The sequence below is a fragment of the Rattus norvegicus genome, chromosome 7 (genome assembly GCF_036323735.1).
Source record: "Rattus norvegicus strain BN/NHsdMcwi chromosome 7, GRCr8, whole genome shotgun sequence".
NCBI classification, from domain to species: domain Eukaryota; kingdom Metazoa; phylum Chordata; class Mammalia; order Rodentia; family Muridae; genus Rattus; species Rattus norvegicus.
The window spans coordinates 134,400,679-134,406,745 of NC_086025.1; positions in this window are offsets into that span (position 1 = coordinate 134,400,679).

Consider the following 6,067-nt stretch of genomic DNA (forward strand, 5'->3'; position numbering starts at 1 on the left):
GGTATTGGTGGTGATGTGCTGTGTGCGTATGTATATGATTGTATGTGTGTGTGTATGTGTGTGCTGTGTGTGTATGTGTGTCTGTGTGTGTGTGCATATGTGTGTATATGTATGTATGTGTGTATGCATGTGTGTATGTATGTGTGTGTATGTGTGTATGTGTATGTAGGTGTGTGTATATGTATGTGGGTGTGTGTATATGTATGTGTCTATATGTATGTATGTGCATACATGTGTGTATGTGTATATGTGTGTATATGTATGTGTGTGATTATGTGTGTGTATGTGTGTATATGTGTGTAGTGTGTATGTATGTGTATGTGTGTATGTGTGTATATGTGTGCATATGTGTATATGTGTGTATATGTGTGTATGTGTATGTGTATGTATGTGTGTGTATATGTATGTGTATGTGTCTATACGTATGTGTGTGCATACGTGTGCGTATGTGTGTATATGTGTATATGTGTGTGTATGTGTATGTGTGTATATGTATGTGTGTGATTATATGTGTGTATGTGTATATATGTGTGTATGTATGTGTGTGTATGTACGTATGTTTATATGTGTGTATGTGTGTATTTGTATGTAGGTGTGTGTATATGTATGTGTATGTGTTTATATGTATGTGTGTGTATACGTGTGTGTATGTGTGTATATGTGTGTATGTGTGTATATGTGTGTGTAGGTGTGTGTATATGTGTGTGTGTGTATGTGTGTATGTGCTTATGTGTATGTGTATATGTGTGTGTATGTGTGTGTATGTGTGTAGGTGTGTGTATGTGTGTATGTGTGTATGTGTGTATGTGTGTAGGTGTGTGTATGTGTGTATGTGTGTATGTGTGTATGTGTGTAGGTGTGTGTATGTGTGTGTGTATGTGTGTATGTATGTGTGTGTATGTATGTGTGTGTATGTATGTGTGTATGTGTGTGTATGTGTGTATGTGTTTACGTGTATGTATGTGTATATATGTATGCATGTGTTATGTGTGTATGTGTATGTATGTTTATATATGTATGCATGTGTTATGTGTGTATGTTTATGTGTGTGTGTGTATGTATGTATGTATGTATGTATGTATGTGTATGTGTATGGCCTTCCCTGCTCTCTTCTCTTTTTCTTAGTCCAGGCTGGTCTATCCCAGCCTTCCAAATGCTAGATTCCATGTAGATATTTCTATTTCTGGCTATGGTGCGTTTTCCTTCGTAGATGCTAAGCTATGCAGTTTAGGTTCTGTGGTTGTTTGAATATGCTTGGCCCAGGGAATGGCACTATTAGGAGGTGTGACTCAAGAATAAAGATGAAGGAGAAAGTTGCTGGGATTGAACAGCTTCAGGCATGAGGAGGGCGGATCATGTGTGGAGAACCAGGCTGCTGGAATAGGTGGGAGCCGAGGACCTTCCTGCAGGGTCCTCGCGCATGGGAAACAGTAGTCAGGAGGTTAGAAGGTAGCTGTGGGCTGTGTAGCCACAGCTGAGGGAGGGAGGAAGGCATGGAAAACCTTGGGGGATATTTTAAAGTGTTATGTTGGTAGCCAGACTCAGAGGCAAAACATTGCATTTTCACTTGTATTTGAAACTCAGATTTTTGATTGTGTATGTGCATGTACATGCGAGAGTGTAAGAGTGTGTAAACCAGCAATCTAGGAAGGGAATTGGCAGGGTGTCTGTTTGCTTTCTGCAGCTGTGATAAGCACTGGCCCAAAGCAACTTGAAGGAAAAAGGGTTTATGTGAATCTCTAGGCCACATGGCATCAGTGAGGAGATGGGTAGGGGATTGAGACAGGGCCCTGGAGGCAGGCACTCTGGTGCAGGGACTGAAGCAGAGACCACAGAGGAATGCTGCTTACTAGCTCGCTTTCCTTGGCTTGCGGAGTTTCTGTTTTAATATGGCCCAGGCCCATCTGTTCAGGAATGGTACCACCCACAGTGGGCTGTGTCCTCACAGGTCACTCAGGAATCAAGACAATGCCCACAAACTTGTGCGCAGGCCAACTTGACAGAGGTAGCTCCTCATAGAGTGTCCCTCTTCCCAGCTGTGTCTAGGTCTGTGTTAAGTTGATAAAAATAAGCTATGAGATAGGATAATGGAAAACATGCTTAGAAAGATGAGGGGACATCTAGGTGAAGAGAAGGAACCAGCTGAAGGTGGGGGGGTGACATGAGACAGGGTGTGAGAGAGGGGTGTCATGAGATGGCAGTGGGGGAGGGGAGGCATGAGAGGGTGGTGGGGGAGGGGAAGCATGAGAGGGCAGTGGGGGAGGGGTGGCATGAGAAGAGAGTACAATGACACACACGAATGAAGAAACCCATCACTATAGAGGCAGAGGTAAAGAATCATTAAGATGGGCTGGAGAGAGGGCTCAGCAGTTAAGATCATTGACTGCTCTTCCAGAGGTCCTGAGTTCAAATCCCAGCAACCACATAGTGTCTACAACCATTTGTAATGGGATCAGATGCCCTCTTCTGATGTGTCTGAAGACAGCTACAATGTACTTACATATAATAAATAAACAAATCTTTAAGAAAAGATCACGCCAGTTTTGCTGCTGATATGTAAAGATTAAAAACTCAGGGGAGCTGGAAAGGTGGCTGGCTCAGCAGTTAAGAGCTCTGGGTGCTCTTCTGGAAACGTGGATTCCATTCCCAGCACCCATATGCCAAACCATATCAGCTGCAACTCCAGCCTCAGGAGATTTGACCTCCTCTTCTGGCTTCCTGGGTACTTCATGCATGTGACTGCATGCACATATATGCAGGTAAAACATCCATGCACATGAAAACCAATTGATGAATTAAAACTTCTAAAACCCCGCATAGAAAGGATGTACTAATGTCACTAAACGACGGCCCACTGAATGCTGTTGTGGTGGTTTGAATGAGATGGTCCCTGTAAGTCTTACTGGCTTGAATTCTTGGTCCCCGGTTGGGAGCCGTTTAGGGAGACTTAGGAGGTGTGGCTTTGCTGGAGGAAGCATTCACTGGGACAGGCTTTGGGGTTTCAAGGCTGTTTCCTGCTTGTAGTTCACCTCCTGCTTCCTCTGCCTCTGCCCACCATGGTGGACACTAACCCTCTGGCACTAATGCTGCAGAATAAACCCTTTCTTCTGCAGGTTGCCTTTTAGCACCGATAAAGTTGTCACTAATATAGCGGCCAGCTCAACTCATCGTCAGGGCTCCCTGTTGACTGGCACTTAGGTTTCCAGTTTTTCCTGAACACAAGACCGTACAGAAGGGACCGTGGTGTATGCGTGCAGTTACTGTGAACTCCATGAAAAGAACCCAGAGCAGAAAGACTTGGCCAAGGGCTGACGGATTCGCCTTGTTTTGCTTATTCATCAAAGGTTGAGGGCCATATTCTTAAAAGATTTATTTTTTAATCTTATGTGCATTTGTCAGTGCCTGCATGTATGCATGTGTGTGCGCCTGTGCATGGCTGGTACCCACTGAGGCCAGAGGAGGGCGTCAGACCTGGAGTTGGAGCTGCAGATGGTTACAAGCCTCCATGTGGATGCTGGGAAAGGAACTCCAGCCTTATGCAAGAGCATCTTGCCATGGAGCCATTTCTCCAGCCCCTGCTGATGTCGCTTTTGATTCTGAGATCTTCTGCCAGCTTTCCCTGCACGAGGAGGTGACAATCGATAATCCCAGCAGGAGAGCACACGACTGGAGTGCTGCTAACATGGTTTCAGTCTTCAATGGCTTGACAGGCACAAAAGGGTTTCCTGTTCTACTGTTTGAGACAGACTCTTGCTATGCGGTTCTGGCTGGTCGTCAGGTCACCAACTTACTCTGTCAGCTCCATCTTGTGGGGTCATGGGCACGTTCCAACATGCCTGGCCTGGCTTTGTGCTTCTATTCTTTCTCCTACCCCAGTTTGAGAGGTGTTGAGCAGTCCATATTTGCAAGTAATTTTCTTTCTTACAGTTGTATTTACTTTATATATAATTTATTTAGTGTGCATGTGTATGTGTGTGTATGTGTTTGTGTGTATATATGTGTATGCATGTACTTGTATGTGCATATGTGTATATGCATGTATGTATACATGTGCATGCATGTGTACATGTGCATGTTTATATATGTGTATGTGTATATGTGTGTATGTGTGTTTGTGTATAAGTATGTGTATATGTATGTGTGTACTTGTATGTGTATATGCATATGTGTGTATATATGTGTACACATGTGTACATATGTATGTGTATGCGTATATGTGTATATGCATATGTGTGTATATATGTGTATATGTGTACATGTGTATGCATATATGGGTACACGTGTATGTTTATATATGTGTATGTGTGTACATATGTGTACATGTGCATGTGTATATGCATGCATTATACATGTATATGTGCATGTTTATGTACGTTTACATGTATGTGGGTATATGCATGCATGTATACACATGTATGTGTGCATGTGTACATGTATACGTTTATGTATGTGTATGTATATGTGTATATGTGTGTATGTATATGTATATGTGTATATGTGTACATGTGTATATTTATGTGTGTAAATGTATGTGTGTACATATATGTATGTGTGTATGTGTATGTACATGTGTGTATGTGTATGTACATGTGTGTATGTGTGTGTACAAGCAGATGCCTTCAGGTACTCAGAGAGACTGATGGTATTGGATCACTGGAGCTAGAGTTGCAGGAAGATGTGAGTCACTTGACATGAGTCTGGGAACTGAAACTGGGTGCTCTTAACCATGGATCCATCTCTCCCATCTTCCCACAGTTGTTGTCGTCATCATCATCATCATCATCATCATCATCATCATCATCATTTTTTTTGCAAGTAATCTGGTGGTTCTAACTACTGGGGTTCAAGTCTTAGCTTCTCTACACTTTAGCTGTGGGAGCTTGGGCAAGTGACTTAAATTCTTTGTGCCTCAATGTGTTCTCTTCAAACGGGGTCAATAACTGGGTTTGGTGACACGTGTCTAATAATTCCAGCACTTAGAAATCTGGGAGAGGACCATCAATAATCTGAGGCCAGCTTTGGCTACATGTGACAGCCTGTCACAAAGAGTGGAGGGGTACAATGCACCTCTGTGTCATAAGTTGTAGTATACATACAAGATGGTTTAGTAGGTTAAGCCAGCACGCACTCACAAGGTACCATGTAAACTGCAGCCCACATTCTCTATGCCTGTCATGTTCTTCTGGATGGTGGTGTACAGTCAGGAAAGTAGCCTACTGTCTGCCACATCCTTCTCAGCCTGTGTCTCTCGGTTCCTTTGTAAGTGTTAAGCTCTTATGCTCTGGGCTGAATTTTTTGTGTGGCGCTATTAGGGATTGAACATAGGACCACATACATGCCGGTCAAGCACTCTGCCATTGACTACCTCCCTCAGTGGTTTGTGCAGAATGCTAAATGGCTTTCAGTATGATTAGAAGCATGCTGTTCAAGCACTCTGTCTTGGCCTGCCTCCCCCAGTGTCTCATGCAGATTGTTAAATGACTTTTAGTATGATCAGAAGCAGTCACATTTCAAGATAATGAAAAAAATAGCCCTTTCCCCCCCTTTAAGAATCAGAATGTGTTTTACATTGCTGGGCTATGAATACTGGTTATGAGTGTTTCCCCTGCTCTGTGGGAGGAGCCGCAATGTTCACTGGGCTTGGATGGCAGAGGCCGGGCTTCCAGGTCAGGATTGGTGGATACGGGTAGGACTAAGAATCTGGGCTTACTGCTGTTGGTGGTTAGGTTCCAGAGGATGCTTAGCCTAACAGCCAAGAGAGTCAGAGGACAAACAAAGTTTATGCCTGGCGTGGCTTAGTATGAATGAGTGTGTGTGTGCAAGTGAGTGTGTGACATGTGTGAGTGTGTGGTATGTGTGGTGTGTATGAGTGTGTGTGTATGTATGTGTGTGTGTGTGAGTAGGTGTGGTATGTGTGACTATATGGTGTGTGTGCATGTGAGTGTGAATGAATGAGAGTGTGTGGTGTGCATGCATGTGTGAGTGTGTGATGTGTGTGCATGTATGTGAGTATGAGTGAGTGAGTGTGTGTGGTGTGTGCATGTGTGAATGTGTATGTATGTGAGAG